The 25,052-nt window shown below is 36.2% G+C and overlaps 1 protein-coding gene across 1 annotated transcript in view; it reads right to left on the reverse strand.

The window, feature by feature from the left end:
* CAMK1D (calcium/calmodulin dependent protein kinase ID) overlaps positions 1-25,052 on the reverse strand; it is a 471,691-nt gene that overhangs the window by 393,282 nt on the left and 53,357 nt on the right. The window lies entirely within an intron of this gene.

A 25,052-nucleotide genomic window follows, 5' to 3' on the forward strand; every position in this document is an offset into this window, starting at 1 on the left:
AAATCAAAAGGCAAAGATAGGAAAATTTGGTGGAGGATGGCAAAGCTAAATGATTCATAGACATCTAATGTCATTCAAACATAACTAAAACAAGGAGTGATATAGATATGTTCTCTAGTCAAAAAAAGCATCACAGTAAAAGCCCCAAACTAAGAGAGACCAAGGAGGTAAGTGAATAACATTAGATCTGGAGTTAGCATGCCTTGTTTAGATCTGCTATTTATTATCTTGATGACCTTGTATACATCCCTCCATTCCTCTGGACTAAAGTTATCTCAATTAAGGTGTTGGGCTGGGTAATTGCCAAGATCCCTTTCAACTCTAAATCTAAATCTAAATTCCTGATTAATTTATTGCAAAAAAGTTTACAAGAATATACTGACCAAGAGCTCCAGAACAATAATGAAACTCTCTGGTTTCTAATTAGCCCTCATAATGGCTACCCACTTTGTGAGCATGCACTAAATATTAATGAAGGACATAATAAACAATAATCTGTCTCTTCCTCATTTGGGGACCTTGTCAAACCACCAGAAGCAAATCCCAAAAAGGCACTAAAAAGAAAAAAAAAGTTATTTTAGCATTAAGTTTATAAAATAACAATCCTAAAGATCCCAAACTCAGCCTTCTCATTATCACTCATGTGACCTTAATAAAGTCCATCTTCAGTGTTCTCATCTGTAAAATGAGATGGTAATGAAGCTTTATCCCAACAACAGTAGATAAAGATTCATGACATGGTTCCTACATTGATGCAGTGTTCTAAGATGTGATGAATGACTCAGTGCTAGAAACTTAAAAAATTTTCAATGAAAAAAAAATCTATTGGCCAAAAAGACTAGCTTCTTAGTAGAATTTCAAAAGGGGAAAAAAAAGCAATGAAAGAGTTCTACTTTTTTCCTGGCATTCCCATTAATGTCCTGTTTTCTAAACAAGAGTAAAAATGTTGACCAAACATTAGAGAAACTAAGGAGAAAATCCTCAGGGGACTGAAAGCCAGCCAATAAGAAGACTTAAGGAAAATTTTTTCAAGGTTAATTACAAAAGAAATTTTTTTTTGGATACTAAGACTAGAAACTACGCATGTATGGGGAGATAGGAAAATATGAAGAAAGGAGAAAATAAGGGAAGAAAATAGGGAAAACAAAATATTGCCTCTATGAGAAACTCATTTTTCAAATTTGTGATGATATATTAAATATGTAGATCTAGGATAACAATGGATAGAAACTAACCTTAAAGCAAGGGACTTCAAATCCAGCCTGTGATACAAAATTGCTGTGTTACAGTCCAAGCACTTACCCTTTCTGTGCCCTCAGCAGATTTATAAGACTAGGCTGACTTTAATAGGAATTTCCTCACTTAAAAATTTCCTCTAACCAATAAAAGCACAGGTCCAGTGCCTAGACTTATTAATTGTATAGCCACAATTTATCTCCTTTCAGAAGCTGCCAAGTGAAATTTACAGTTCAGGGGCAATATTTCCAGAAACTCTCCAAAGAACAGGGAAATTCTAACTAACTATGAGTATAAGAGCAGCCTAATGTTAGTTGACAAAAATCTCAAAAAAAAAATCACCAATTTACCAATTAATGAAGCAGCAAGTCACAACAGACATATGGGCATTGTCACAAAGAAAAACACTTATTTGGAAACTTCTATGAACAACACAGCCTATATGTTAGGAGAGTTAGGAGTTTTTTGAAGTGAGATTGACTACTTGAAAAGAGAATAGACTGGGAGCTTAGAATAGGAATATATGTACTAGACAACAGCCAGATCTGTACCTTAACCAAGAGTGTTAGAAATCATAAGCCAATCTACCTCATGTGACAGATGGTAAAGGAGCATGGGGCCTCTTAAATAAGGATTGTTTTTGGCACTTCTCAAATCAGGATTGTTTTTCCAAGAATGGCTAGGGCTAAAGCAAGAAGAAAGGATCTCAGCTTCCTGGATCATTGTTTTAAATTTCAGTAAACACTTGAGAAAGTTGAAATCAATCCATGTGCCACATTTATAAGGGTGCTACAACATGTCACCTGAACCACCCACAGTTTAAACACACTTTTTCTATATAGCTACAACAGGGACAGGCTTCCTCAACAAATGACTCAATAACCTGCAAAGCTCAATTACAGACCCCTCCCCTACTTCCATCAGGAAAGAGAATATCCCATGAAACTTCACTGTCAGCATTCTACCCTGCCAGTTATTTAAAAAAAAAGAAGAAGAAGGAGAAGGAGAAGGAGAAGGAGAAGGAGAAGGAGAAGGAGAAGGAGAAGGAGAAGGAGAAGGAGAAGGAGAAGGAGAAGGAGAAGGAGAAGGAGAAGGAGAAGGAGAAGAGAGGGAAAAAAAACTCCTCAGGGAAAGATTGGGGGTGGGAAGAGTCCCCTGGCTACAGCATTCAAATACTTTTTTAGCCAATTCCACAGAAATTTTTCCAGAGGTTTCTGGAAATGCTTACTACTTTCTCCTTAGAAATGAAGTCATCCATGGTGACTAAGGATGGATCAGTAAGAACAGGACATAGCTTTCTCCTTTATGTAGGGAGGAATTGAACCAAATATCCCAAGAGTAAATATGTTTCCAAAAGGAACTAGAAACAAAAGCTCCAGTATATTTCTTGCACTAAGCTGAAGAATCAGTGAACAGTAACAAATTCCAAACTTATAATTGACCTTTACCTTCACTTCCTTTCAACAAATAACCAGGACAAGTCGGTACTATCATTCAATCATTTGCAGGCATTTTTTTATTCTGTGACCTCATTTGGGGTCTTCTTACAAAAATGCTGGAGTTGCTTGTCATTTCCTTTTCCAGCTCATTTTATAGATGAGGAAACTGAGACAAACAGGATTAAGCAACTTGTCCAGGGTCACACAGCTAATAAGTGTCTGAGGCTAGATTTGAACTCATAAAGGTCAGTTTTCCTGATTCCAACATCAGTGCACTATGCACTATGGTGTCACCCAGCTGCCCCGAATCAGCATAAGACATCATTCTTATTTGGAATTATTCCGTCTCTGAGATATCAAGACCTAAAACTCAGTCTCCTATCTTTTATCCTTCCCACTAAGTCATTTCTACTGAATCTGATTTTGTTTTGTGGAATGTGTGAATAGGAGTAGTATTGAATACAATTGGAAATATACATGTGGATCTAGATTGCAGAGAGCCCAGAATACAACATCGAAAAAAAAATCAATTCTTCTTCCTACATCCTCTGTCAGCAGAGTCAAACAGGGACATAGAGTAGAAGGAGAGGCCAGGAAGTAGATGCAGTCCCATCTCAGGATCTCCAAGTTTGCTTCTGACATCACTATACAATCATTTGGGACACTGAAGCTATGACTGTCATGATTCTTAAAAGCTCCCAGTGGAAGGTGACAAATAACTGGAAGAAGGGAAGCAGTGTCCATCACCTAGGGAATGGCTGAACAAATTATGGCATAGGAATATAATGAAATATTTGAGTGACATAAGGAAGGCAGAGAAATAAGAACTGATGGGGTGTGAAGTGAACAGAATTAGAACAATTTATACTTTAACAACATCACTGTAGAAATAAAAGCTTTGAAAGACTTAAGAACAAGATGATTTCAGAGAATAAACTAACAATAAAGGCTGCTACCTTGATAAAGAGGTGATGACCTAAATATCAAGAATGAGACACATATTTTTGGCCACATCCAATATAGTGATTTGTTTGCTTGAGTATGCATACTTGTTGCAGACATTTCCTTTTTTCCCCTTCTTTCTCAGATCAGGGAAGGCATAGATGGGAAACAAAATGCTTAATCAAAAAAGTGAAATTTAAATTAAAAAAGAAATGAACCTAGGGAAAAGTTGAGACAATTCATTGCCTTCTATCAAAGAAAAGATCTCTTTTGATTGTGAAAACAGGTATTCCTGCTAGTTCTGGAAAGATTAGAACCAGTGGAATCCTCTGAAAGGTAATCTAGGACACCTTTTTGAAATGTAAACTATAGAAAAGAGAATTTTGTAATTGTACAGGTGTTGGGAATTAGTGTGAGAAAATGTTTTCATTTGCTCATTGAGAGGTCTTTCAATTATTCTCCCTGGGCTTTAGGAATCCACTGCCATAATCTAGTGGGAAGCGATAAAGACCTGCAATAAGGAAGTAGCTTTCTAAATCAAGAAGGATTACAGAAGGGTGGAAAAGGGAAGTGGAGCGGGGAATGGTAAGGGAGAAAGATAAGAGTTCTTTTTTAGACGTGTTAAGTTTAAGATATCTCCAGGATAATCAATTTGAAATGACCATTCATCAATTGGTGATATAAGATTATAGCTCAAGATAGAAATTGGAGTTAGATACAATTATGGGAGTCATCAGCATGATGATAAGTAAACTCATGAGAATGAATCATGTCACCGAGAGAATGTACAGAGAGAGGGACCTAGGGGACAAAGCTCTGGGAAATACTCACAATTAAAGCCCAGAATGCTCAAATAGCAATAGAGTAAATGACAAATGGGAGGAGGTGTATAGAGACAATCTCAGCTCATCTGCAATCACACTCCCTAACTAGCACCATCCCTAGTGCTGCCCTCTCCAACATCCACAAAAACAGGGTGAACATCTTCTATTCCTCCCAAATCCCTCCATAGCATCTGGAGCAATACGCTTCACTCATAGAATGTGCAATAAATGCTGACCATGGATCCAGAACTCAGCTATGAAAACTGAAGGGCATTTTCAACTTTCCAATTAATTTATTGCTTGACTCTGGATCAGAATTCAAGACATAAAAAGCTATATTCTTTCATCTCTTCTTCTGTCAAGTGGGTTAACATTAGCAGACCTCTTTGAAAAAAATCTTGTTATGTTTAACTTAAAAATCGCAATCAAAATCATTTATCTGTTTGAGCTACGTAAATATATAAATATGTACTGTCATTATTGTTATAAATATTAAGTGTTCCTTCATTAATTGGTTCATTACCCTCCCTAAAAGTTATTTAAAAGCCTGAATGCAGTTAATACATCTACATAGAAAAATGGGGACTTTTGAGGCAAAGTTTGGAAACTATTAATAATAACTGATTTATAATTTTTAAAACATAACAGATCACTTTCAAAAAAAAAGTATTTGGCATGTTTTCAGCCATTTTAAATGTATTGATCCACCATGCTAATTTTTTCCTCCTCTTTTTTTGTCTTTAAAATGCTATTTATTGTATGTTATACATCTGCATAGAAAGTGAGGACTTTTGAAGTACAGTGTATAAACTATTAATAATAATAATATCTGATTTATAATTTTTAAAAATAACAGATAATCTTTTTTAAAAGATTTGGCATGTTTTCAGCCTTTTTCAATGTATTGATCCACTGTGCTAATTTTTTTCCTCCTCTTTTTTTTGTTTTTAAAATGCTATTTGTTATATGTTATACATTTACATAGAAAGTGGGGACTTTTGAGACGGAGTCTTGAGCAAGACTTCCCTCACCCTCCTTCCAATGGGATTACTCCAATGGGAGCTTGACCATCTTTTGAGTAGCTAGGTAAAACCCAGAGTACCAAATTTGGGTAAGCTCCAAAAAAATTAAATAAAAGTCTGACAAGATTCACTTCTGGATAATAGGAACCCTTTAGGGACCCTACAATTCTGGTACCTCTTTCATGTGAAAAACATATTTTTAGCCTTTTTCAATGTATTGATTCACTGTGCTGTTGTTTTTTCTCCTCTTTTTTTTAAAAATGCTATTTGTTATAAGGGTTGGTTCTCTGGAAGAGAACATAGAACTATGATAATGTAAAAGAGACAGACAGAGAGACAGAGACAGAGACAGAGACAGAGACAGAGAGAGAGAGAGACAGAGAGACAGAGAGACAGAGAGAACGAGAACACATCAATTTTAAAAAATCTATCCTTTTAAAAAAATGATTAAGTGAATGATTGGAAAGTTTTTTCTTCCTTCTTTTTTGGGGAGAGGAATTGTTAAGCATATTTTGTAGTACTACTTAATATACCTGAAAGAGTAACTGAGAATTTTTAATCTTTTTGGCAATGAGCACAAACATGATATTAAGAAAGTAATACAACAAAAGCATTTATCTAGTTAATAAAATCATAGGTTCTAAGTCTATAGCTTTTTAAAAAATAGATATAGGGCTTTTGTAGGACTGTGACATTTCCACCCAAAATAATGTTCTCCAGGTCACATTAGAGAACCAAGAATTAGAAGAAAGTCTTTGTAAGGAGAAAAACCTAGAACCAGGCAAAGCAGCTTGAGGCTGGCAGGGAGAAAGGCAATTTTCCCCAAAGGACTTTAGGAATCAAAAGAAAGTCCAGATGGAGGAATAAAAAGCACATATCAGAAGAAAGCCCCAGATACTGAGGACAAGAAGAAAGGCTGCAATTTGGATGGAGTAGCAGGGATTGGGAAACAAGGGGAAAACCCTATAAATTCCTTGTATACTAGGAATCATGTTCCAAAATCCTTGTGTCCCTGATAACATTTAGCACATTACTCAATGCATAATCACAATAACTACAATAACTCATATTTATGTGGCACTTCACAGTTTACAGAGCACTTTCCTGGAAAGAGCCAATGAGGTGGTTTGGACAAATATGGTTGTCCTCATTTTATGAATGAGATTAAATAATAAACTAAATGTTTTTCCTGGGGCCAAGTCAGCTGAGGGAGAGAGATTACGTGCTGGCACAAAGACAGTCCTATAGAGTATGAAGTTGTTCTGGAACAGGGTCATTCAAGCCCTGATTGGACTGTGGGGTAGAGGCTGAGGGAAGTTGACCTATATCCTACCAAGAACCACAAGCTGAGGCATAGGGACAATGAAGGAAGGAAGAAGCCCATTCTCTTCCACATAGCCATACTCTAAAATAAAAATTACATTTTCTTGGAAAACACACATTAAGGAGGTAAAAGAGAGAGAGAGAGAGAGAGAGAAGAGAGAGAGAGAGAGAGAGAGAGAGAGAGAGAGAGAGAGAGAGAGAGAGAGAGAGAGAAGATAAGTAGCCAATGATGAAGAAAAAGAAAATTTGAAGCTATGGGAAGAGTATTCAGTATGAAAAGTTGACAACATAAAAAGGATCAAAGAGAATGAGTGTTATGTTGGAAAAAGAAGAGATCTAGATGCAGAATTGGAGGACTCCAGTTGAAATCCAAATTCTGTTTCTGACTATTTGTATAATCTTGATCAAGTCACTTCACTTCTCAGGGACTCAGTTTCGTCATCTGTAAAATAGAGGACTAGGCAATATGATCTCTAAGGTCTCTTCCAGCTCTAAATCTATAATCCTCTAGTGAAAATGGCAAAAAAAAAAAAAAAAAAAAAAAAAAAAGAAGAAGAAGAAGAAGAAGAAGAAAGGGAGAGAAGGAAGGTGGGAGAAAAAGAAGAAAAAAGAGAAAGGACAGAAAAAGAAGGCATTACCTAATACCAATAAACATCAGGCAAGGAAATAAAAAAGAACATATGCCTCCCACTTAAGATCTTGAAATCAAATTTAATCCAAACAAATTTAATGTCTCAGTCCCTTGAATTTTCCCCTTCAGGGAAAAATTTGCTGGGAAAATCTGCTTTTGCTGGCCTCACTGATACCCTAAAAAATTATGAAATTGAGAGCTATCAGCCAAAGGAAAAAAAATTGAAAACTGCAAAGAAACTCAAGATTTTCTTTTTGAATAAACAACTTGGGGGATGGGGAGGAAAAACATTTCCAAGATGAAAAAAAATGAGGCACCTGGAGCCTGGAATCAGGGCAAGAGAAATGTCAATAGTTAGTAATTAGGTCCTGCAGTCTGCAACAGGGTACCTAGTACTAAGGCAAATAATCAGTCAAGTCTGCAGGAAAGTGTTAAGCATAAGGGTAGCTGAGGTAAGAAAAGAGAACACTTCCTGCTGGGAGAGTCAGGGGTTTCTCTGCACTTTGCTGATCTCTCAACGATGTGTATCATAAAGAGGGCAATTCAGAGTCTGGTAAAGATGATATCTGATCTTGCACCTGGTGCTTATTCCAGAAAGCCAATATCAAGTAAGTCTGGTCACATCTGTCCCAGCACCAAAAATCATATTAAGAAACAGCTGGTTCTCTGCAGGAGAAAGTCACAATAAGATAAATTAAGGGTTTCTCTCCTCAAACAGGAATTTCTAATCCCCTGGACCTTGAACAAGCCTTTCCCCACCCTCCTTCCAGTGGGATCACCCTTCCACTGTGGAGCCTGACCATCTTTTGAGTAGCTAGGTGAAATTCATATTTCAAAAGGGAGTACCAAATTTGGGTAAGCACCAAAAAAGAATTAACTAAAAGTCTGACAAGGTTCATATATAGGTTGACTTCTAGATAACAGGAATCCTTTAGGGAGCCTGCAGTTCTGGTACCTCTTTCAGCAAAGTCCAAAGTTAGTGCTTTCATAAACATAGATTCATTCAGACTTTATAATGGCCAAAAAAGCTTTCAGACTCAGAACACCATCAAATGTGAGAACTGCCCCAATTCTACTTTAGGATTATCCCCATGAGATCATCAGGAAAGTAGAAGATAGATGAATTCTGACATTCTTTAAAGAAACACATTCAAAGAAAAAAAGAAAAGGAAAAAACCTTAATTATAATGACCAAGAGGGTTGCCCCTGAAGAAGAAATGAGAAAATATATTCTCCTGCCTTCTTTTCATGGGGAAGAAACTAAAGGTGTAGAATACTGTATACTCTTTGAGACTCAATAGATATACAGTTGGTTTTTCTGAACTGCCTTTTCCCATCCTTTTTTGAAAAAGAAAAATTTTGTTACAAGGGATGGTTTATTGGGTAGTGGTAAGGGAAGGGAAAGATTAATAAGAAAAAGAAGGTAATTCAGAAATAATAGGATTTCAAAGCTGGCAAAGATCTCTCAATTCAATCTCCCTGCCACTAGAGGTATCCATATCAAAACCTTGTTTCATGAAAATATAACCAATTGTCTTTCACCCACATCAGGGAAGGGTGTTCTATATCTCCTAGAAGAAATGTTTTTGAGTATGTCAGAAAACTTGGAATTAGGAGATCCTTCCTTATGGCTAACCTTTATTCTTCTTCCTGAAATTTAATCCCAAAGGGAAAGGATCCCAGATAGTTGTTAGCTGTATTCACTAAACCATTAGTTGATCATTCACTAGATTTTCCTGCTTAATCTCCATTTGTCCCTTTACAAGAAGCAATGATGGTTCTAAAGCCATGGTTCAATTCAACAAAGATTTGTCAAGTGCCTACCATTTACTAAACGCTGTATCAGAGAAACAAAAACAAAATTGAAATAATTCCTGGTCTCAAGAAACATATTCTATTAGAGGAAAATGTGGATGAAAAAATAATACAAAATTATTTTAACTGGACTTGCAACTTCATAATTAGAATTATTTCTAATTCTAGTCAGTCACTTCCTCACCAGTGATGATCAGGACAGGATCTTCAACTTCTAATCTTTAAGAATTAGTTGATTGGGTTATTGAGATATCAAATGACTTGGTTCAGCCCACACAGGCAGTATATTTCAAAGGCACCACTTGAACACAATTATTTCTGACTAGCTAGCTCTCTATTCATTATGCCATACTGCCTCCTATAATAGCTATATTTGTGTCAACCAGGAGATAAAGTAGATGGAGGGCAGGACTCAGGAGCTAGGAAGACCTTAGTTTAATCCTACCTCATCTTGTGACCCTGAACAAGTCTTTGACTTCCCAGCCTCAGTTTCCTTGTCTATAAAATGGGGGAATGATAATAGTACCTATATCCCAGGGTTGTGAGAATCAACTAAGATCATATTTTGCAAAGTACTTCACAAAACATGAAGTGCTGTATAAATGCAAGCTATTACTAAATGCCAGTTATGTAAATATGAAATAGATAGAAAGTAGACACAAAGTCATTTCAGGATAGGGAAATCTTGTAGGAGGCGGCACGAGCTGAGCTGTGAAAGTAGTTAGGGATTCCAAGATGAAAAGGGAGAACATTCCTGGCGCAGAAGAACAACCCCTACAGAGGCACAAAGATGTAGGGTGATGGGTGCAGGACATTAAAAGGGGAAATAATGATGAACTGATCTGGAAAGGCAGGGGCAAGATTATGAAGATTTTAATGACCAAACTAAAAAATTAGATTTAATGACCAACAAAGGACATTAGATTAAAGAAAGAAAAGATCACCTTTAGAGCAAACCATGTCAGCTCAGCTTTTCTGGTGTGAATGCTCATACACTCATGCATACAGATGTTCCATAACAATCTTTTTTTAATGTAGAAAGGTAGGCATATTTTCTCATTTTTCCTTGTCTGAGACCATTTCTCTTTGTTTTTGCACAGTTGTGTAGCATAGCATATTACACAGAGAAGGATCAAAGACCTTATTAATATGACAAATATTTCCCACGTAGATAATTAGGTAACATATGTGAAATAGGTGACCTATCCCTCTTGCAAAGATAGAGTGTAAAACTTACTGCTCAGATTCTCCTAGTGAGTGAGGGACATCTCAGCAGTATGTCTAGCACTTGGGGAAGCATTTTTGCAAAATGCTAAGGGGGAAGAATAATAGTTTTGGAGTCAGAGTTTTTAGGTTTCAATGGTGTTTACTACTTGGAATAAAAGCTTTAATCTCCCCAGGCCTCAGTTTCCTTATCTGTCAAATAAGGGGTTGGACTAGCAGGCCTCCAAGGACCCATAAATTTGAGCCTATGAGTCATTATTACTATTATATATAATTATTATTTTAGCAATTATTATCTTATAACTTGTTTCTGGGTCTTCATTTTCTCATGTAAATCTACTATTCTTCTCCCCAAATGCTTAAAATTTATTCCAAAAAAGCAATGTGTGTGTGTGTGTGTGTGTGTGTGTGTGTGTGTGTGTGTGATGCATATATATAATATATGCATTCAGGAAACTATTCTCAATATACATCTAAAGAGACAGCTAGATGGTGCCATTGATAGAGCACTGGCCTACCTGAATTCAAATTCAGCCTCAGATACTTGACACTTACTAGCCGTGTGATCAACAAGAAACTTAACCCCAATTGGATCACCAAAAAAACAAGTAAATAAAAATATAACTGAAACAGAATGGATCATATATTAAAAATTAATTCAGTGCACACAGGAAAAGTCTTGGTTCCACATTAGAACCACATGGCATTTTCTAAATAAATTGTTAATCAACGTGCTGAGAGTTGATCTCAGTTTCTATCTATGCCTTCAATAACCAAGGATTACAAAGCAGCTGTGAAAAAGGGCTCCAGGCTCAAAGACAGTATAGGTTTCTAGGTATCCTCAAACCAGAAGTGAGATGTGTGTGTGTGTGTGTGTGTGTGTGTGTGTGTGTGTACGTTGGATTATGTCCACTTGCCTAAGGAGGACTGATGCTACTTCCACAGCTCTTTTGGAGAACAAGCACACCACACAGATGGAGGCAGCCAGGTAGTCTGGTGGTTCCAGGTCTAGAGTCAAGAATATCTAAGTTCAAATACAGCCTTAGACACTTACTAGTCATGTGACCCTGGCCAAGTCGTTTAACCCTATTTGACTCAATTTCCTCATCTATAAAATGAGCTGGAGAGGGATGACAAACTATTCCAATATATTTACCAAGAAAACCCTGCAAGTGGTCACCAGATAGATATGACTGAAATTAACAACAAATATACCAAGACTTCATAGTTGTATAAGAGAAAGGGACAATCATTTATGTAGAAATATCAGAAAAAATGAACTAATTCAAACTAACAGGAAAAAGGAGGGAGAAGGAATGCAGAGAGCCTATTAGTAAAAATTCTTTATTCTACAATAATGTTTAAAAAACAAGAAAAATATCTGGTACTTTAAGGACAAAACATTTACACATATCCTTTAAAATTTTACTTTTTCATAAAACTTAAGCATATTATTACTTTTAAACATTAATGTTTCTTTTGTTGGTGATACAAAATAATAGGTAGAAAATGTTTCCAAGCATCCCACAGTAGATAGAGAGCAGGATCCTAAGTCAGAAAGACCTTTCCTCTGAACAACACTGGCTCTGATACTCTTGATAAGTCACATCATTTCAGTTCCCAGGATAGAGTATTGAGCCTGGAGTCAGGAAAGACTCAGAATCCAGCCTCAGACACTTAATAATTGTATGATCTTGGGCCCGATACTTAATCCTTATTTGCCTCAGTTTCCCAATCTGTAGAATGGGGGTAACAATAATGCCTATATCTTAGGGTTGTTGTGAGGATCAAATGAGATATTAATTGTAAAATTTAATACAATTCCTGGCATATAGTAAGCACTATATAAACATCAGCTATTATCATGATGATGATGATGATGATGACAATGATTATCTCAGTAGAAGTTTCCTAATAGAAGTATTCCTATGTCAAAGGTCTAATTTTTTTTTTTAATGGAGGCAGGCTTAAGACAGGAGAACAAAAATGGAATAAATTGTTTAGAATTCTTAAAATGCCCTAAGTAGGGTAGGTGGATATTTTGGAGGCAGCATGGAACAGTGGGAAAGGCCTTGATTCTAGAATCAGGGACCAGAGTTGAAATTCCATCTTTGATGCCTCTTTCAGTTTCTCATCTATAGAAAAAGGGAGTTAAACCAGCTGGCTTTTCAGATCCTTTTCAGCCCTAGTTCCATGCCAATCTTTCAAAAGAGAAATGAGGAAAGGAAAATATGTACAAGTTTTAATAAGTTTGATGATAACATAAAAAAGAATTTTAAAAAAAGAGAGAATAAAATTCTGGAAAAGAGGCAAGAACTTAAAGAAGGAATAGATGTCCTGTAGCAGAATATGTATATGCAAATAGATATTTCTCATATATGTGTATGTGTGTATATATATGTATATGTATAATATACAAATGCACACATATTGGGACATATATTTTCTAGATATAGATATATACATGTAGTTCTTTAGTTACGTAGCATCAATTAAAACTGGTTTTCTAAATCACCAATCTTGGCCATTATCATCATTCCCATATCAGAATTTAGTTGATAAACATAATAAAGGAGATATCAATATTGGGACAAGCAAAAATATATGGTATTATAAACACAAAAATATAACGTAATTATAATTAAGTAATACATACCCATATGATCTGCCATAAGAGGAAGCTCAATGAGTACAGATGTAGGAGGGTACAGGGCTGGAAGGGAATCTTCCAACCCCGCATTTTATAAATGAAGAAGCTAAGACTAAGAAAACTTAAGAGATTTTGCCCAAAGTTGCACAGGTGGAAGAAATCAGTAATTCAATCAAGCCAATACACATGTGCAAGACATTATGAAAATTAGCAACTCTGAAGCCATATTTCTCAAACAACTGAAAAATTCTGGCAGAAGTAGATTGTGAAATTATACATGTACATTATCGAGAGAAAGGTGAAAACTTTCTAGTTAGGGACACTGTTTCACACTTTAAGCATTCCTTCAACTTCCTCTTCTATAAACCACAGGCAATAAACTATTGCTGTTGTGAGATATGATAATACTTTGACTTCTTTTGACTTCAGGGGACAGAAGCCAATTGCAAACTCCTCTACCAGAAAATTCAAGCCAGGATCCAAAGGTTCTAGCTTCAAACTAGTTTTCCAGCCATTTTTCCAATGATCTCTTTACATTAAGGTCAGGGAACTTCAGGCTCTTTAGGACAGATAAGGCAGGCAAAATCACTTGCTAAAGTAAACACAAATGATGATGAGTTGAAAGTGTGTAAAACACCCTCCCACTGCTTTAGTTCTTTCAGTTAATAATTTTGTATGGCCAGGAAATGAGGACATAAATATCCAAATGGCCCATGGCAGAAAAAAAATTCCCCGCCCCTGTTTTATATGAACTCTTCACTGCAGGCAAACTGGTGTATGGATATCTCTGAGATGTATCTTGTCCAGCCTCCATTCTGAGTCATTCATCAATCCCCGTGTATTTTCTCTCTAGAACAGCCTACTCTCTGTCAATTGAAATTCTACCCAGCGAAAACATTTTCACAGTTAAAGGTTCTGATAAAGGCCTCATTTCCAAAATATATAGAGAACTGACTCAAATTTATAAGAAATCAAGCCATTCTCCAATTGATAAATGGTCAAAGGATATGAACAGACAATTTTCAGAGGATGAAATTGAAACTATTACCACTCATATGAAAGAGTGTTCCAAATCATTATTGATCAGAGAAATGCAAATTAAGACAACTCTGAGATACCACTACACACCTGTCAGATTGGCTAAGATGACAGGAAAAAATAATGATGAATGTTGGAGGAGATGCGGGAAAACTGGGACACTAATGCATTGTTGTGGAGTTGTGAACGAATCCAACCATTCTGGAGAGCAATCTGGAATTATGCCCCAAAAATTATCAAATTGTGCATACCCTTTGATCCAGCAGTGTTTCTATTGGGCTTATATCCCAAAGAAATACTAAAGAAGGGAAAGGGACCTGTATGTGCCAAAATGTTTGTAGCAGCCCTGTTTGTAGTGGCTAGAAACTGGAAAAGGAATGGATGCCCATCAATTGGAGAATGGCTGGGTAAATTGTGGTATATGAATGTTATGGAATATTATTGTTCTGTAAGAAATGACCAGCAGGATGAATACAGAGAGGACTGGCGAGACTTACATGAACTGATGCTAAGTGAAATGAGCAGAACCAGGAGATTATTATACACTTCGACAACGATATTGTATGAGGACATATTTTGATGGAAGTGGATTTCTTTGACAAAGAGACCTGAGTTTCAATTGATAAATGACGGACAAAAGCAGCTACACCCAAAGAAAGAACACTGGGAAACGAATGTGAACTATCTGCATTTTTGTTTTTCTTCCCGGGTTATTTATACCTTCTGAATCCAATTCTCCCTATGCAACAAGAGAACTGTTCGGTTCTGCAAACATATATTGTATCTAGGATATACTGCAACATATCCAACATATAAAGGACTGCTTGCCATCTAGGGGAGGGGGTGGAGGGAGGGAGGGAAAAAAAAATTGGAACAGAAACGAGTGTCAATATAAAGTAATTATTAAATAAAAATTAAATTAAAAAAAAAAAGAAAAGAAATTCTACCCAGCTTTTAAGGTTGAGCTCCAGCTCCACCTCCTTCCTGAACCTTTCTCTGACCACCCCAGTTTAATGAGATATTTGTAAGGAAACTATTTTCCATATCCATTGTTTTTTCACCTTAAACTTTCCTATAAAGTTAGTTTTGTGTGTGTGTGTATCTAAGATATGTATATAGAAGGAATAAGAGTCCAGATTTCTCATTTTATTGGGGTGGCTTCAGGCTAGTAGCCTATAAATTGTTGTTAGTTAATCAGTTGACATTTATCAAGTGAGTACTATGTGTTAGCCACCATGCTAAGGAATGGAGATAAAAATAAAGCTAAAAAGCAGTCCCTACTCTCAAGAAATTCACATGGCTCTAGAGCTGTGATGTTTAAGAGAATTACATCCCAACAGATGTAAGTATGTAAATAAATATATATGTGTATGTGTGTGTGTGTATACATATATATGCATGTATATATGTATGTAGAATATCAGAGATCTCAGAGTTCAGATGGAATATCAGATTTGGAAAGAACTCCAGAGATTTTGTTCAGCCTATATCTGAATAAGAATTCCCTCTATAGCAAAACCCATTGAGAGAGAGAGCAAGAAAGAGTGAGCGAGAAAGAGAAAGAGTGAGCAAAAGCAAGAGCAAGAGTGAGAGATGGAGACAGAGACAGAGAGAGAATATGAGAGAGAGAGAGAGAGAGAGAGAGAGAGAGAGAGAGAGAGAGAGAGAGAGAGTGTGTGTGTGTGTGTGTGTGTAAATGTAAACATACAAAGTTGCCCATTGAGTTTTTTCTTTAATTTTTCTTTATTTTATTTTTAAGTTATGGAATAAAACAAGCTTTTCCATAACATAGTTTAATTTAAAAAGATGATTGTACACATGAAACTGTAAAATCTTATTATGTTCAATTTGCTATTCCTCGAATAGCTGAAATAATTTAATTTTTTTTCTTACATTTTAACCTTCACATCTTTCACTCTTTTAGTTCTAGTTCTACTCTCTGGGCTGATCCTAAGCAGAAAAAGTCTAATACTTCTTCCACATGGCAATCATAGTAATCTTCTCCTTAAGTCTTCTCTTTGGGCTAAATATCCTTAGGTCCTTCAAGCAATCCTCATGTTAGTAGGAACTTGAAGTCTTTTGTCATTTAGTTGCCCTCATCTGGATACTTGGGAGCTTAGCAATGTTATTCCTAAAATATGTTGCAAATAACTAAATATAATATTCTTGATATGGTCTGTCACTGCATTAGTCCTGGACATTCTATGTCACCTAATATAATCTTAAGACTGTTATTACCCTGTTGACTCATGAACTCTCAGTTCCTCTTCATGTTATTGTTTATCCTTCGTTCTTGAAAAGAAGCAATGAGATCACAAAGTGATGTCTTGACTTGCAAGTGAACTGGATTTAAGTGAGATATTATTGCATAAAGTCTTCAGCCTCACTCTCTCTCCCAGAGTGACTGAAATCCAGTAGCAAAACAAAAAGTCAAAATGCAATAGATGACCGGAGTGTCTCCTATATCTGACTAATCTCTAAGCACTCCACAGCACCTGCTTCAACCACTTTCAAGGCCATTGGAACAAAGAGTTCATCTGCCCATTCAAGGGGAAGTCTTCATATGCTTGGGATAGACAATCCTCTATCTCTCTAATAGGTTTGAGGTCTGTGGGTTACCCTCAATAGGGTTTAGCCCATCTGCCTCAGTGTAGTGGTTTAAGAGATCTGGCCACTATACTACAGCTTCTTCAAGCAGGGGAGAGCTAGATAACAAATGTGGACATCAAAGTGAATGAGCAGGATTCAGTAAGCCCTCAGGTGCTACTCTTCCTGAAACATCCCTTAGACCTCACACACCAACATCTTCATGTAAGTTCCTACCATCCATATGGTACTTGTAAGAGTGATTTTTTTTTAAACTCGTGTAAGACTTTACATTTATCCCCATTTTGAATCCCAGATTTATCTTTCAGTGTATCAGCTATCCCTCCCATCTTTGTGATATTTGCAAATCTGGTAAGGGTGTCTTGTCACCTAAGCTTTCATTCAAGTCATTGATAAAAATGCCAAATAACACTGGGCCAACTACAGACTCCTGAAACATTCTACTGGATCCCTTCCTTTCAGGTGGCATTCACCCATCAAAGAGTCCAAGGATTCAGCGTGTCATCATCCACTCTTTCCATCTTGTTTATAAGAATGACATGAGACCCAATTTCAAAGGCTTTGTTGAAATTAAGGAATATTTTGTCTACCCAGTTCAATTTATGAGTTTTATAGACACACAGAGGAAATCATTTACACCAAAATGTTTGTTCCACTTAATAAGCCATTTCTGTGCTCTGAAATACTTTAGGACTTTATAGTAGGTATTTTTGTTAGGTAATAAGTAAGATCTAAGCTTCTCTTTCATGTTGGTTAAAAGTTTTGATTCAATTGGCATATTGGGTTTTGAATGCAGTAACCATTCATAAGTAAGAACTTTGTTTCCACATGATGGTATTCGTTATGTGGTAATATCCTAGAAATAATAAAGATACACGGACTTCAATTAGAACCATTGAATTAATTTATGATCATTGTGTAATTATTTCATTAACAGTACATTCCAAAAAATCAAAAATAAATAGAAGGAAGTTGTCACATTGTTACACAGATGAAAATCCTGCTAAAGTTTATGAATGGAGCTTATTTTTCTCTCATTATATGAATTAGTTAACAGTTCTACTGAGGGAAAAGAATATAACTTCCATATTATATTAGGACAAAACTTACTTCAAAAGACCCAAACTTTCACCAGCATATGAATTTCTTCTACCCTTGTAACATACAACCTCTTCATGCCTTAGAAGACAGTATCATGACTTGCTGCTGTTTTGTGGTGGTTAATCTGGGGATGAGTTTGCCCAGACTTAGCTGGTACTTTGCCACATCTATACTTAAAGACCTTTCTTCTAATTACTGAATGGGCTGTTGCCTCAGTCAAACTGAGACCTGTTAAAGACCTTAGTTTTTAAAAGTCAATGTCTTCCACTGCATCTAGGGTCATTTTCAATTGACCTAATCTATATCTGGCCATTGGACCCAAATGGTTCCAGAGGAAAAAGAGAGGCAGGTGACCTTGCCCAGCCCTCCCTCACTTAAATTCAATTCACTCACATGTTATGGCAGCATCCTCCTGATGTCACAGATCCCTTCAAGAACAAAAGACAAACAACCTCTAATGACCTTGTTAGCTTAGTAGAATCTACCTGAGATGTACATCCCTAACATAACCTTTCAGAATTCATCTCATCATCACAGTGAGTCACTATATTAAAAAGTTGTTATTCCCATCAACAAATAAATTTATTGAATGACTACTATGTATGAGGCAGTGTATTAGGTACTACAGCAATACAAAAGAAGGACAAGGTATAGTTCCTGTCCTCAAGGAGCCAGCTTACAATCTAGTTGGAAGAAAAAGCATAACTACATGAAAAATTAAATAACATGAGTGAATATTCAATAAAATAAAATTCAATTCAATTCAACCTTTTCCCACCTTGTGAATTCTTTCTTGGGATTCCATATTGCAAAGAGTCCCAAGTCTTCATCCCCCTTCTCCCAAAAGAGAGACCTGTTTCTGGATTTCTGGACTTCAAAATCAGGTACTTAGCAAAAATATGGTCCTTTTTCAGCTCCCTTTTTTGTGTAGTCTTTCCCTTTCCCATTTAGAATATAGGCTCCTCAAAAGAAGGGACTATCTTTTTTTTGCTTGTATTTTATTCCAGCATTTAGCACAGTACCTGGCACACAGTAAGTGTTTTATATTATAAATGCTTATTTCCTTTCTTCCTTTTCCACTCCCTTCTTTCCTTCCTTCTTTTTTCCTTCCTTCTTTTTTCCTTCCTTCCTTCCTTCCTTCCTTCCTTCCTTCCTTCCTTCCTTCCTTCCTTCCTTGCTTCCTTCCTTCCTTCTTCCTTCCTTCCTTCCTTCCTCGAAAAATGCACTCTTTGGGAATATAACCAAAAACCCAAAATTAAGTCCACAGGCCTCTGAACAGGGAAGAAAATAGGGGATTCACAGAGCACATGCTTTACTCAGTCAGTTTTGCTACAAAATAAAAGTATAAAATCAAACTTGGTGTCTGCTGTTTTCTGACAACTTTTAGTTCTTAGGTTACAGTCACAGGAGGTTAGAGAAAGGCTGCTAACAGCATGTATTCTGGCAGGAGGGAATGGACAAAAGAAGCATAAGCTAAAAATGCACATCATTCTGGAGCTCTTTGATTTCCCCAAATACTTCAACAGCATTATTTTATCATATTACAATAACGGATGTTCATGATGATAATGCTAAGCCATCTCACTCCCTCCAAAAAGCCCCCACATTAATTTGTCTCTTTATAGCTATTTACTAATACAAAAAAGTATGTAGTGCATTTGGGGGCACTTTTCCATCAAAAGCAGTTCATTTTGGTAGAAACATACAATAATTAAATGGATATACTTTAGCTATCAAGAAAATTCATTTAGCCACAGCACCCTAAACAACTCTTAATGAAGTCTTACTACAGTCATAATAATCATAATTAATTTCAATATAGCAAAATGCTGCCATTTCATTGAAACAGCAGTTTGATTTAAATGCTCAAAGATCAAAATGTTAACCACTTTCAGACTTTCACTGTTACTACCATTATAACATTTTAAAATCAAAGTGGGAGAGAGATAATTTTTCTCTGGGGATGGAAAAAAAAATAATTCTATCCAGTATTATGCACTTACTAGGAGGGAAAAAAAGACCATAAACTGTGGGACATATTTAATCTTCATTTTTAAAAAATTTACTAAGAAAATGAAGTATATTCAGGTTAATTCTCTCAGGTGAAACACTTATAATAAAAATTTCTTACATTAATTATAAGAAACAGGATTAAGTTACCAACAACAACAAAATGAAATTTCACAGAGGCAAAAAGCCAGATTTTTTCCAACCTATTTAGTTTAGATCAGATACATTAGAAACTGTAGTATCGGTTTTGGTTTTGTTGGTGTTTTTTTTTTTAAATCTAACACTGACTCATTTTTTGGCCTCCTTCTGCATTAAGTAAGGTACAATGGGGAGTTAGCTGATCGTACATATAAGAAAAACCATGAATTTGACTCATTTTTAATGTGTTCCATGCATGTTATAAGAGAGAAAAGCTGTGGAAAAATCATGTAATAACTTTGAATGTCTGGTTACTTTTCCCAAATTTCACAGCAAATTTGGAAAATATTCATGCACAAGGAAAGACCACATGTTGTAGTGAAGAAGGACCAGAGTAGGGTCCCAGGATTTAGTTCTGAGAATTTGTTGTTTGTTGTTCAATTGTGACCTCATTTGGGCTTTTCGGAAGTGTCTGAGGCTGGATTTCACCTCTGGTCTTCCTGACTCCAGGGCTCTCACACTATCCATCAGCCAGGTAGCTGCTCCTAACAGTGACCAATTCTTATTTTTACAATAAATGAGAACTAGACATCAACAAAAACCCTAGAAAGTGATATGGACTAAGGTGTTTCATTTCACTCAACTTAGTTGCTTCATCATTAAAAGAGGGAAACCATGTTTGCCTACTATTTAATTTATATACCAAAAAAGACAAATAATAAGATCAAGACTATTAAATTCTTGGGGAAAAGGCTCCTTTTTCAATATCCATGAAATTTTCTCTCAGGGTTTTAAAAAGCAGATTGTATTTTCATCTGCCTGGAATGATTTAACTTAAACTATACCTAAAGGCAGTGGGATGGAACTGACAAAAATCACCTTTGCAGCGATTAAATTCTGGGTCAGAAAGAGAAAGAGCAGAAAAGATTAAAGAAAGGAAAATGTATTTTGAAGCTCTTTATGAGCAATAAATTGTCACAGCGCCACACCCAAAGTAGGAATACCTCACCCCTGCCCAAATGGTGAGAAATCTCTATGCAATGAAATGGCTCTTACTTGGGTGACTAGTAGCTATCCATTGAGGGCAACACTCAAATGGCTTGAGACTTTACCCCAATTGAGCAGCCATTATTAGTATATGATTATATAGTTACAGGAACCTCCCAGTGATGAAACTCCCTCTATTTGATGCAAAGCACCAAATTCCTCTGCAATTATGATCTTATATAGGGATTCTTAGCCCTTTTTTAGACACTTTGGCAGGGTCTAGGAACTCCTCAGAATAAATAATGTTTTTAATGCATAAAATACAAAGAAAACCAATTATATTAAAATACAGTTAAATATTGAAAACAATGAAGTCCATAGATGACAGGTTAGAAATAGTAGGTCTTAGAAATTTGTCCAGTGATTTTTTTTTTTGCTTAAGGTCCTGAAAGCAGACATGTTGGAGGCAGAACTTTCTGATTCAAAGGTCAACCCAGTATCATGCTATAGTGAATGATCAAATTATTGTAGCAATAATAGGCCAAGGTCAACTCAGCCACCAGAACTAGTAATGTTGGACTTCCTCCAGGAAGTCTTCCTTTGTTATTTAAGAACTTTAAACTTCTGATTTGCCTTTCCCCTCAATTCAGCTTTGTAATTTTGCAAGTATGTGTTTCTGCATCACATGAAAATTTCAATTGTTCTCTTGCATAAAGAACTCCAGGAGGTCAAAGGCTAGGACTAACTACCCAGTGGCTAGCTAACAACTAGTTCACTGCTGCACTTTGTGCAATCTTGTTTGGGGTTGGGGGTTTTTAAACATAAGAATAACAGACTTCCTTGCTCTTCTAGCCACTACACTGGAGTTTATCCATTCTGCTTAGCCTAGACCTACTTCTCAAGCAATATAAGCTATGAGACCCAGCCAGGAGTTTCATTTATGAAAAGATCAAGGTGCAGAACTAATTTGGCATTCGCAACCAACTCAGCCTAAGTTTTCAGGCAAGTGTCCAAGCCATCTGCAAAATGAGAACTTTGACCAGATGATCTCTACAGTTTCTCCCACCTCTGAAATCTCCCCAAAGCTCCTCCTGTCCCTTATTTCCTCTCAGAAACCCCGGGCCACCTGCTATGGTACCACTGTACATAGAGCAACAAGCAAAATGGATCCAGGCCACTTTAAACAACTCACTGCCACCTTGAGCACCGCCTATGTTTTCTTTCTTTGGAACCTGTTTTCTCTGGCACAATGACATCCATGGAAAAATTCTTGGCTCTCCCCAAATAAATGACAGTGAAACGCTGTTCAAATATCTCCCACTGTCCCTGTCTCTCTGTCTCTATGATTCTCTCTCTCTTTCTCTCTCGTTCTCTCTCTCCTTCCTTCTTCCCTTTCTCTCTCCTCCTTCAGCTTCTCTTTACCCCTTTTTTTCTCCCTCTTCCAATTCTTCCCTCTTACTCTCTCTTTTCTCCCTCCCTTCCTTTCTCCCTCTATCTCATTCGCCAAAAATCAGGAAGGGAAGGAAATTTTAGAGATCATGCTATCTACTCCCCTGCTGTTAGCTAACATAATATTATTTTAAATAAAAATCCATTCTGGACATTTTTTTTTTCATCTTAAAGGAATAAATTTAGGTGTGTTTCCACAGCCTAAAGTTGCACACCACTGGCAGCAGAAGTCTAGGGTGTACACCAACAAACCATTCAGACACACCCAAATGAGGCTTATTTCTGGCACAAAATCCAGAAAGGGTTGTTGCTCTGGTGGCGAACAGCAAAGCCATCCATGGCAGGGAAGGGAGGAACTTTCTGGGAAAGTACAGTGTGAAAGAAAAAAAAATAAGAATAATTTTTTAAATGGCAGCTGGTAGTTTCACATAGCTGAAGACAATGATTGTGGTTAGTGATCAATACAAATAGCTTTAGTTCTCCTCACCACCGCCAAAAAGGGAAGAAAAAAGCACTGGTTAAGAAACTCCCCGTAGTACTTAGAAATCTGTTTCTACTCTGAAACTACTCTCAATCTTTCCAAAAGAAGCATCTTCAAGGATGTGAGATAATTCTGTATGTTGATAGGGTGCCAATTTGATTCTATCTTCTATCTTCTATCTATCTTCTATCAATAGAATTATTTTAAATTAAATTACTACTAACAAACACATAGAGAATGTTAGGTTTGATAATAGTATCCCACTGCAAAAATGTCTCTGAGAGTTCTGAGGAAGTCTCATATGCTGTCATTACTTTCTGTATTGTACTTGCTTTTTCTCCTAAGTGCAATCACCACATCAGTCATTATTTCTATCAGCCTCCTTCCCCTCTCTAAATTTTGAACTCCACCCCTGGGATACCTAGCTCTGATAGCTTTCACCTTATCTAGTCCAGAACCAGGATTCAATTATCACTTGAGCATCTTCCTTCCTGTTCCCCACCCCAACACCAACCCCCTTATAGCTTCCTTTATGTGTTAACTTCCTCTCTTGACTATATGCTCTTTGAGGTCAGGAACTACTTTCTTTGTTGTTGTATTTTATCTATTTATCTACTTAACTATCTACATGGCAATCCAGAAAACAAGATGTGTTTCACAGTTGGTGACAAAATATTGATTTTGTTATTCTATTAAAAATGCTTCTATATGAAAAATCTCCTTGGGGACAAAGACTTGAAAATTCTAACTATTCCATAAGCAGTTAAATCTATAATGATATCCATTTAAAATAAGGCTGACAGAGACTGCAAATTTACTACTTCACATCAATGTTAGTGTGTGTCATAATAATATTTTGTCAGGCTTTGCCAGGACAGAGAATATATCCTATTCTACTTGATATCCCTTGGTATCCCTTATAACACTCGATATACAGTCAATGAATGTGTTACTAGAAAGGCAGTGTGATATAGCAGAAGAAAACAGCAGTGACTGCAGAGGAATTGAGTTCAAATTTTACCTCTAAGGTAGGGAAATAATACTAATTCTATCAATTTCATAGTTTTGTTCTAAGAAGAGAATTTTATATATTTCTGTAAACATGTATAAACGCCAACTTTAATGATGATCACAATGCAACTACACATTTACAAATATTATAAAATAGGGAGAAAGACTAGATAGATTTTAGTAATTCTAAAGTAAGGTCTTAATTCTGTTTTTAAGAATGGGAAACAGAAATTTGCAGGAATTAGAAATAATAAAGCCTAGAGTACAAAGGAATAAGTAAGAAGAGGGGCTGAATAAATACTTCAGTATTTACTATATCCAGGAACTATCCTAAATCCTTTATAAACATTATATATAACATTATAAAGTACCTACTATGGGCCAGACACTGTTTTAAGCACTTTACAAATATTATCTTATGTGATACTCATACCACTCTGGGAGATAGATGCTATCATTATTCCCATTTTATAGATGAGGAAACTGAGGCAAAAAGAGGTTAAGTGAATTGCCTAGGATCAGTGTGTCTGGGGCTGAATTTAAACTCATTTCCTGACTCCAGGTCCTTGAATTCTAAAAACTCTAGATAGTAACAGGATAGATACTATTCTGTATTTGAAAAAAGGAGAAGAATTGACTAACAGATTTTAAAGTCATTTTGATTATTTCAGAAAAATCACAGAGTATTCAAGTGATATCAATAAACTAGAAAATCTTGGCATAATGTGGCACTAATCCTCCAAAAAATAAATGAAAAAAAATGAGAAATTAACGCTCTGAAAGCTGGATCTGACTGCAATAATGGAACATAGTGAAAAATCTGTAAACATCTAAAGGGTAATTGACATCAAGCTGGGAGGCTAGATGTAGATTTATAGAGAAAAGCATGGTGAACAAACAAGCCTTTTTCTTTTTTTCAAAAGAAATTCAAAATTAATGGAAATGAGATCCTGTTAGGTACATATGAAAGGAATCCTCAAATTTTACAGCTGACTTAGATGTAGATATGAATTAATTAAGGAATAGAAGAAAGGGAATGAGAAACAGAGCTGTTTCTATTCAAATTCATTACAGAAAGAAGACAATTGCCTAGCTAATCTGCGCAAAATCATGTCTTTAAAAAA

The sequence above is a fragment of the Antechinus flavipes genome, chromosome 5, assembly GCF_016432865.1.
Source record: "Antechinus flavipes isolate AdamAnt ecotype Samford, QLD, Australia chromosome 5, AdamAnt_v2, whole genome shotgun sequence".
Lineage (NCBI taxonomy): Eukaryota > Metazoa > Chordata > Mammalia > Dasyuromorphia > Dasyuridae > Antechinus > Antechinus flavipes.